This window comes from Thamnophis elegans, chromosome 8 (genome assembly GCF_009769535.1).
Source record: "Thamnophis elegans isolate rThaEle1 chromosome 8, rThaEle1.pri, whole genome shotgun sequence".
In the NCBI taxonomy this organism is placed as follows: domain Eukaryota; kingdom Metazoa; phylum Chordata; class Lepidosauria; order Squamata; family Colubridae; genus Thamnophis; species Thamnophis elegans.
The window spans coordinates 41,847,612-41,857,883 of NC_045548.1; positions in this window are offsets into that span (position 1 = coordinate 41,847,612).

Here is a 10,272-nt window from a genome sequence, read left to right on the forward strand (position 1 = left end):
TTCTACTTGTGGTCACTAAACAAAAACTACCTATCTGTCAAGAGAAGTGCTATCTGTTCATCCCTGAGTTATCACAAAATAATATCAGCATGAAATAGCCTGCCTCCCTTCCCTATCCTTTTTTTTTTTTTATCTATTCTCTCTCTATCTCATCTATCAGTGCTCTCTAGATTTTTCAGATGCTACCCATAAGAGACAAAACAATTGGTTTAATCTTCTGGCTTTGGAACACTTTCTCTTTCTCTCTCTCTCTAACATGACTCCATCCAGTTAATGACATGGAAACCCATTCTGTCAAGAGACAAATTTGGTTAAAGGTTTTATTTTATTAAAAAAAAAAGTATTCACATACGGATCTAAATCAAAGTCAGGTTTTTGAAAAAATATTTTTATTTAGAACTTTGTCCCACTGTAGGCATGTTTTCAAACTTGCATAAAACCAAGAAAGTCGTAAACTTAAAGTGAACTAACACAATTTAGTGCAATTATGCTAATCTGGTTGACCACTAACACAATAGCAACCTCAACTCCTATCAGTTGCAAGCAGGAACAGTGCTTCCATGTAATATTGGAACCCGATCAATCTCTTCCTGCCAAAGCTGATTTTTAAAGGAAGAAAGTGTAGCACTTGTTTATTTATTCATCACATTTCTGCATCACCCTCTCATTTAAGGGATTCTGGGCAGTTTACAATTAAAAATATAATGTAAAAACATAAATAAGAACAAAGTTAAAAGCTGAATTAAAAAGATTACCTGGGGGGGGGGATCCTGATGGCATCACTATGGCAAATTTATTTTAGTAAGATATGTATAGTGAGATAGGACTGTTTTTTAAAAAAAAGAAAAGACCAAAACTGATGAGATCCTCATAATACTGAATTAATGAAGTAAAGGACAATAATTAAAGATATGAGATGACAGAATGTCTACAAAACAATATCTTTATAGGCTAGAAAGAGAACAAATGATAAAGGAAGATAAAATGGAAAAACATAAATCAAGATTTATCATAATGAAACTGTCATCATGAGATATTGGAAGATTATCAACCTAATTTAATTGATTCAAAGACCAGATGGGATTCCTGAAAGAATTAGGGAAACTCATTCATTCATTTGACTTTAATTGTTGTTACCTTTGAAAAACTGTATATACGTGAGAAAAACTGCAGAATCAAGAAAGACATGCAAATGCTAGAATAAGATTTATTACAGCTCAGTATATTTAGAAAGGAATAAAACAGAATGTATGGGATTAAGTCTCATACTTAAGATGATGTGCGATTGATGTTTTGTGCATGCATGCATGCATATCTTTGTGCATTTACATTTAAGATACATATATAGATATAGATTGGCACATTTGAAATATATTTCTCTGTCTATCTGTCAGTCTTTCTATCTTCTCAGGTACAATTCCTATTTGGGAATATTGTTCAATAAATGTCGTGAACTCACCTTATAATGTTTAAATATTTGTGCTTAGAATTGTTTGAGTACAAACATCTTGCACACAATTGACATTGAGGGGTTTTTTGTAGCAACCTTACAAAAGAATCACTCATCCTTCACCTCACAAGAATGGGGTAGTGAAGGGAACTTGGCTGGGGCATAGCAAGTGCTATAGGCAAACAAATACAGGTCATGAATAGAAGGCATAAAGTCTCCTTATAAATGATGTCGCTATAACCTGCAATATGTTGAGGAATGTGCAGAGGACCAATTAAAGGAGATGTGATCACATAGGGTAACAATGGCCTCTAAAGGATAATGAACAAATAAAAATATCTGATCCCTCAGGAGAAAGATGAAAGGCCAATATCCAAGGATTGTGATTTACTATCTCCATTTGACAGGAATGACTATTCCACAATAACCCCAAAGCTCTATTACAGTTAGACCCTTATTTGAGGCATATCTTTAGTTTATTTAGCTTTAGATTATCTTTGAAAGAGTTTTTGTAAGGCTATCCTTTGCACAGTCAAGAGAACACTTGGAGGAGTAGTTTACATGCTTGCCATTCTCCATCTCATAAAAATAGTTCATATATGAATATAAAGAGGATTTCCTTGGATAGATATACAAAATGTAACGTAATTTTCACATTGTACACCATATCAACGGACTTGTTTTTGAATACACATACAAACACAATTGCAGTAGAAGAGCATTTTTGTCCAAAATATGAGTCCACGAAAAGCAACCCAATTATTTTCATCTAAACAAATGTTTGATAGGTTAAAAGAAATGGAAAGCTTTGCATAGCGATAGTTGAAAGATGAAGAAGATATTATAATGAAAAACATCCAAAACTCAAAATGATTATTAGGTAAAGAATATTATGGTCATCTTTGTAATGTTTTTATTTTCAAGTCTACTAGACTGGAACAGGACAATAATAATACATTAATAAATAAATGAATAAACAAATAATAAGAAACAAGTGCTAATTGCTGTCCTGCACAAAAGCATTTAGCTCACTATAATACGAGGATGGAAGAGTGCACTGTCTGCTTGCTGGTTCCATGATAAATATGGCTTGTAGTTTACACTCAATAATTACTGGATTTCTACTTTGCAGCTTTCCTTGTTTTGCAGTAAACTTAGCTTACCTAGAATTGTGTCTGCCTGCAGGGTTTCTAATCCCAGTACCAGCTGAGAGAAGAATGAAAATTTAATTATGAACAAAAGGAATGGAACTAGTTTCAGTTCAGAGCTATTATATTTCTTTATACACTACAGCAGAATTTTTCTGGTTCTTTTTAACTACTTTTTTCATGAACTTCTGAGAGGTTTATCTCTTCATTGTAGATGATGAAATTTTTCAAGTGGTTGTTGATGTAACAGTTCTTTGAATCGTTTGAAAGCTGGAAATTCATTCTTCAGTTATGCCTCAGTGCACAGTGATAATGGAATAACCATAAATTAGTTGAGGGGAAAATTGTGCATAAATTCCAAATGAATATATTTTAGGGGGAAATTATCATATTTAAGTAACATGAATGGATTGGCAGGACTGAAACAAGACAGTACAGAAAAAACAATTAGGCATTTGGAGATGCAAAAATGAATAAGAATGTGATTGGTGAATATCTCCTTCTAAAATGGAATATGAGGTTTATGTATAAGTGTATTTGTATGAACATCATGTGGCACTGTAGGGGAGATGGGCAGCATAAAAATTTAATCAATAAAATAAAGAATGAATGAATGAATAAAATAAATAAAATATTTATGATTTAAAAAATGAAAGAGAAGGGTTGAGGTAATGAGAGGTTCTGAATGTGGACTTATCTTTAAACTGTGCATTGATGGTTAATTTAGAATTTGCATGATAAGTACCAAATAACAAGACCATTAAGGGATATGCCAGTATGGAACTAAATTTTGAAAAAGGTTTATTAAGAAATTTCCCCTGAACTTACAGTACTTACTTCATTGGAAGAATACCACTCCCAAACAGCCAGGTGAGCCCAAATGGTGGGGAAGATTTCCTGAACACAATTCATGAGAAGCTGGGAAAAAGGAATAAATTTTATACGCCTTTTTTGCTACTTTACCACTCTTTGGAATTCTATCTCAATTCTGGGATCATTGATAAAGGGAAATTAGTGTTTGTATTTACATTCACTGGAGGGAAATATTACAAGAGAGTAAGCAAGCACACAAAAGGGAATCCACATTGAGAGAGATGCCTTAGAGCTGCTTAGGAGGCTGAGGGACCATTGCAGCTATTATACATTTGAAACAGGGATGTGTGTAGTTTTGAGGTATTGGTTGTAACTTTGAACCATTATAAAGTAGCTTCGTGTTTCTCAAGGACTACCCATAATTTAAAAAAACTAATTTTCTGACCTTGTGTAAAAGTAGACATTTGTCGCTACACAAATTTTCTGACTATCCAGCATCTAAGACTGCTGCATTCATTCCCTACAGTGGCTTTGGAAAACAATTTCCTTGGACTTTATTGGTAGTGTAGCACAGATCATAGGCATAGATGTATTCTGATAAAGTTGACCTTTCTTTAAAATGGCTAATTATCCTTCACTCCACTACTAAGATAGCCCATCTGTTTATTTGCCTGATCTTCTGAAACCATTGTCTTTCCTCAGCATCTCATCTCAGACCAAACCCCATATTTATGACATAATTTGGAAGGCTCTATTTCAATTATTGTGTAAAATGCAATGTTTAAATTCTAGAGCTAGATTGCTGCATCCTGTAACAGCCGTCTTCATTGTTAAAATTTCTTGCATTAGTAAAAAGAACAAATTACTTAATTAAGCCATTTTTTACTCTTCCGGTATTTTCTCCTGAAAGCGTGTCTCACAAAGACTGAGAATGTGTTGTGCTACAGCATTCTGGTTTCAGTCAGGACTTCAAATTAAAACCTGTGGAAGCCGAAGACAGAAATCCAGAAATTAAAATTTCAGACAGGACTTTATGCATTTCAAGACAGAATAAATTGAATTTTCCCATTAAACCATTCAAAAAAAGTTAGGAAGAACTTTAATGAAGACTATAGCCTCCGATGTCTGTATCCTAATGTTCAAAGTATCAGAAAGAAAGGAATTAAGCCATAATTATTTTGTAAGAAAGTAGGTTAACTGGTAAACTGATTCTTATGACTGGAATAAAGCTCTTTAATGGGATAACTTGTTCCAAAGACTACAAAATAATACAAAGAGGAGTTGTACTGCATGTTAAAAATATCTCCAGCTTGTATACAGAAATACAAGTTAATCAAATTGGTGATGCTAAGGGAGCTAGTTTTAAAATGCAGAACAAAGTGTAAAAGTTGCACTAGTATCAATATTCAGAAACTGCCAAACTAACAAGAAAATGTATAGGGATGATTCTCAAAAACAAACTGCAGATCTTTTTTGTATGATCATTTTATTAAAAATTATAATTAATAACAATACAAACTAAAAATAAAACAATAAAAAGAAAAAATAGTACAGAAAAAAGCAGAAAGGAAAATAGAAAAGAAAGAAAAAATAATATGGTAAGAAAAGGATGTAATATAAAATTGCTTTATTTGATCAAGGTTAAAATAGATATGCAGTTATCTCTGGTAATCACACTCAACATTCAGTCCTTAATGGAACTATATCTAGATGGAGGGAAATATATGAAAAAACAACTTCTCTGTTCATCACATCTACATAGGTAGTCCTCGGCTTACAATCATAATGAAGCCTCCCTGGCATAGTCATAAGTCATGATAGTTGTTAAGCTGCAATGGTTCACTATGGGCTGGTTTTGCTGAAAACCAGAAATGCAATTTTGGCAAAATATGGTCACATGACCATGGGGATCTGCAAACGACCATAAAAGCAGGTCAACTGCAAGTGCTTCAAATGTGACGAAAAGGTTGCCATCAGCACTTCAGAACTAGGCCATAAGTACTCTCAGGGAGTCTGTCATAGTTTCATAAGTCATAAGTCAACCTGTAAACAATTTTAGTAACTTATCATCTTCTCTAAAGTACAAGCCATATTGCATTTCTCATCTATCAAGATATCCTAAAAGGTTTAAAGAGGAGCCTTTAAACTCGTCAGCAAAACTCCATTAAGGGATTATGGAATCATAGGGCTAGAAGGAATGTGAGGTCTTCTAGTACAACTCCCCAAGGCAGGAGTCCTCATACCATAATGGACCAATGGGATTGTTCAGTCTTGAAAACCTGTCCGGCTCCCAGAAGCACTCTGCAGGCCAAAAATGTGATGTGTAGAGCACTGCAGAGTGCTTCTGGGGGCCTAGGAGGGCGAAAACAAAATGCACAGAGGGCTTGAGAAGAAAAAACAGGATGAGTGGAACACTGCAGAGGGCTTCTGGGGGCTGGGGAGGGTGAAAATGCAATATGCAGAGGCCAAAAACAATTTTTTTTCTTGTTTTCCTCCTGTAAATTTAGGTGTGTCTTATAGTCCGGTACGTTTTTAGTCCCAAAAATACAGTAATTTCTTTAGCCTTTTTCCTAGAACCTTTATCATCTTCATTGCTATCCTCTGGTCTTTCTAAGGCATCAGCATCCTTTTTGTATTGTGTTGACCACAACTGAATGTAATATTCCAAATGGGGCCTTTCCAGTGTAATATATAGCAGTACTATCATTTAACATGAACTTGTTATTATCCCTCCAGTGATGCAAACCAGCACTGCATTTTTTTGGCAACTGCAGCACACAGCTGACTCATATTTAAGCAGTGATGTTTCTCATAGGCAATACTGTTGACCCAGGAATGCCTATTCTGTACCAGTGCATCGGTTTTGTTTTTTTGTTTGTTTGCTTGCTTTTTCTGTAGTTATGGACCTTATGTTTCTTGCCACTGAATGTCGGATAGGGCCCAAATCTGTCAAGATTCTTCTGAAACTTGAGTCTATCGAAGTATTAGCAATTCCCCCTAGCTTTGTGTCATTTATAAATTTGATGACTGTCCCTTCAACCTTCTGATCTATGTCCATTATTAATATGTTGAAAAATACTGAGCCCAAGACAGGACCTTGAGGAAACCAACTTCCCTCCAGCTACATAGTTCCATTAAGGACTGAATGTTGAGTGTGATTACCGGAGATAACTGCAGATCTATTTTAACCTTAATCAAATAAATCAATTTTATATTCCTTTTGTTTTTAACAATCTTAATCTTTAATTTCTTCAAATAATATTCTAGAATTTGATTTTTCAGAATTTGAAAGTTTGGAAGAGTAAATCTCTGGTCCTGGTGACCGGCCCAGATTACACTTTGCATTATTATATTGGGACACTTATATTTGTCTTCATTTGTAATTTGATTTTTTTTTGTCCCTGTTCACAAAAGCTTTAAGAGGTTTAATGTTTCAATTGTAAATCCAATATAAGAAATTTATCCAAGTCACTCTTTTGATTTTTGTATTATTCCTTTTACTGTAAGTGTAGATTTTTCCCCCAAATCATTCCTATAATCTGTTATTTTTAAATCCACATTTAATTTAGTATCAGTCTTGTCTGGTAAAACGTATTCCTTTCAAAACAACAAAAATCCTAGTGAACTAAAAATAAATCTCAGCAATTTTCTTCTCCTATTTTTCCAAGTGATTCAGAATACAATTCTCAGAATTGTCAACCAATTAGCCAATTGTGGAAGTTGAAATTTCAACATAAAAGATTTAAGAAAGTGGATAAAAGCTTTTACCCATGACTCAGGTGAAAATGCATAGCTTATCCAAGGCAGAGATTCTTATTAGCATAAATGCCATTCAAAGGGGCTTTTATCAAAAGATCAAAAATAATTCTTGTTTCATTTTGTTTTATCATGTACTATGTTTACATGCTTTAGGACTTTAGGACAAAATTCTGCTATCCCCTGGGTTGCATGCTCATATCATTGTGGGTGTATCCTACTTCACAGAAAGCGTATCGTATTTTCTTCTATTACTAATTGGTCTAAGGACATGGGCCAAACGAGGTGCCCTCTGAATGATTTTTTAGATGATTCAGATATACTAATTGATACGGTACAAAGATTCTAGCACATGAAAAATGCAATAAGAAAGATCATATAATTATTTGCTAACACTGAAAGTGTTATATGATAATTATATGATCTGAATATTAAAATGGAGCAGGCTAATAGAAGAATGCTTCATAATTAGAATTCTGCTAATTGATTACCTACTAATAACTGATATGATCCAGTCAAAGCAAAGCATTTTGAAGTCCACTGATTACAATGTGAATGTTAAGTATAGGTTTAAAAGTTTCATTTAAATCAATAATATTTAAAAAGTTTTATACTGACTGGATACTGCTTACTTTTTCAAGCTAATTGGGGTTATTTTAATGTACAATATACTGTTCAGAAATTAGGTTTATCAAGTATCAGAATCTCACTACAACTCTGTGATACACAGATGAAAAATAATATCTGAGAACATTCATTTGTTATGTAAAGTACTTAATATTATATTACAGTACATGTGTTGAATGTAACTTAATGCAAGTTCTCCACCTAGTGGACTAATTGCTACCTTGAAAAACAGATAGATTTCTTTTTTAATGTGTATCGTTAAAAAACTTAGCTGTCATGTAAATGACTCACTATAATTTACTAACTACATAAATCAATACTATGTAAGAGTAATATTAGGAAACATAACTCCAAATAGAATTTTAATTGTTACACAAATAATATGACCAAATTCAGTATATTTACAGGTTTTACAGTTTACAGAAGAATCAGATTATTAAAATGATTTTGTTAAAATTAAATTGTCAACATTTACAAACTTTTTAAGAATATCACCATTCAAATTTAAGTGAGATTTTTTTTTAAGGATACATTATGTCTACTCTTGATCATTAACTATTTAAAAATATAAGCTATTTAAAAATAAGCTTTCCAAAAACCATTAGAGACAATTACATTAAGTCAATTTAAGTGCCTTAAATATGTGAAGGTTTTTTCAATATTTAATATATCATATTCGATACTCAAGTATGTTTATTTGTTTTTGTGTACAGGCAGCTAGCAATCCTTAAAAACTTTTCAGATGCTTCTTTCTGCAGCAAATATTCTCAGGTAATCATAGAATCAAAACCTTTGCAAGCCCTGCAAACATCAGTTTAGAACTTCAATGTGAATAGGTTATACTGAGACTAGACTGAAATTTTAAGAGTACACGTCCACAAATTACTGGGCTGTAAACAGACATTGTTCATAAGAATGAAAAATATTATCTACAAATTATCAAGAGAAACAAAACAGGCTTTGTAAAAAGGTTAGTAAGTGAAGTCCAAGAAAATGTTATTATATTTAAAATGACACACTCTGCTAGTTGGCTTGCAAAGTTTATTTTCTTATTTCTTTTTGAATGTATAAAAATAAAAATATTTCCAGATGGAAAACTCTTACTAACACATACTATACAGCTAGTCTATCTTAAATCAGAAGAAGTAATTGGGAAACAAGGGAGTGTTATAAATATTAACTTGTATTTCCTTCCTGTTTCCTCTGGCTGATGATCACATCTGAAAAAAAACTGCAATTGATGCCTTAGGTGTGTCAACACGCACACACACGTATATAAACACACACATACACACAAGTAAAAAACAGCAAATGTTGACCCCCTCATAAAAATAATCGCAGTAATTATAGCTCAGTGTCAATTGCTGCTTCACTTAGTAACCAAGAAAGAAACCACTCAACTCCATTTTGCAGAATTAAGAGTACTTTTACTGATTATAAGTAAATAGAAGCTAAGCAAAGCTGGATTTGAGCAAAAGCGCATGAAAGCATTAGATATCAATACATGACCCATTCCCCTCCCCTTGGTAACCCCAGTCCATAGTCCAATCCAATATTTCCACAGCTGTCAGGTGGGAGACATCTTCAAAAATCATCATCAGGTTGGTATGCCGGACAGTTGGCCTTGGCGGGAACCTCCCCTCCTTTCCACATGCGCAGATGATGGTGAGAACAACTCCCAATTAACAGTCCTCCTGTACAGATTATTTCCCTCACCCAAATACCATGCCCTCCCTCCCCATTTCAATGGCAGCCGAAAAGGCTGACATCCGGCACTCCTCCAGAAAAAGGACCATCATCCCTGCAAAAACGAAAGAACAGAGAGAAACAGACGAACAACATAACATAAAAGAAAAAAGGAAAGGGAAAAAAAAGGAGAAATCAATCGAGGTCAAGGCTTGTTTGGGTAGGTAGAGTAGAATTTACGGAGTCGAGGACCCCGCACATGAAATTATCGACCCATTCAGCATTAGAGGGAGGAAAGTGTTTCCATTAAACAAGATACTGAATGCGGTTTCTATGTTTTCTAGAGTCCAAAATTTCTTTAACTTCAAAATGCTGCTCACCCTCAATCAGAAGTGGGGCAGGGTGGAGCCGCCAAAGGGCCACGCAATGGAGAAGTACGTTCCGGCTTCAGAAGATTGACATGAAATACCGGGTAGACACGGTTGAAATATTTAGGCAGTTCCAGGGTTTATGACTTTGATAATCAGGAACGGGCCAACATACTTGGGACCCAATTTCTTAGACTTTTGAAAGGTCTGGAGAAACTTGGTGGATAAATATACACGATCACCAATTTTATAATCCTTTGGCCTCATTCTTTTTTTATCCGCTTGTCTCTTATGTGCTCGATATGCTGCATCCAACGCCCAGTAAGCCAAAGGCCACACCTCTCGGAGTTGGTCACTCCACTCGGAAAGGGACAGCACTTGTGGTTTTTCTCGAGGTACCTTGGGGATAGGCACAACATCATGT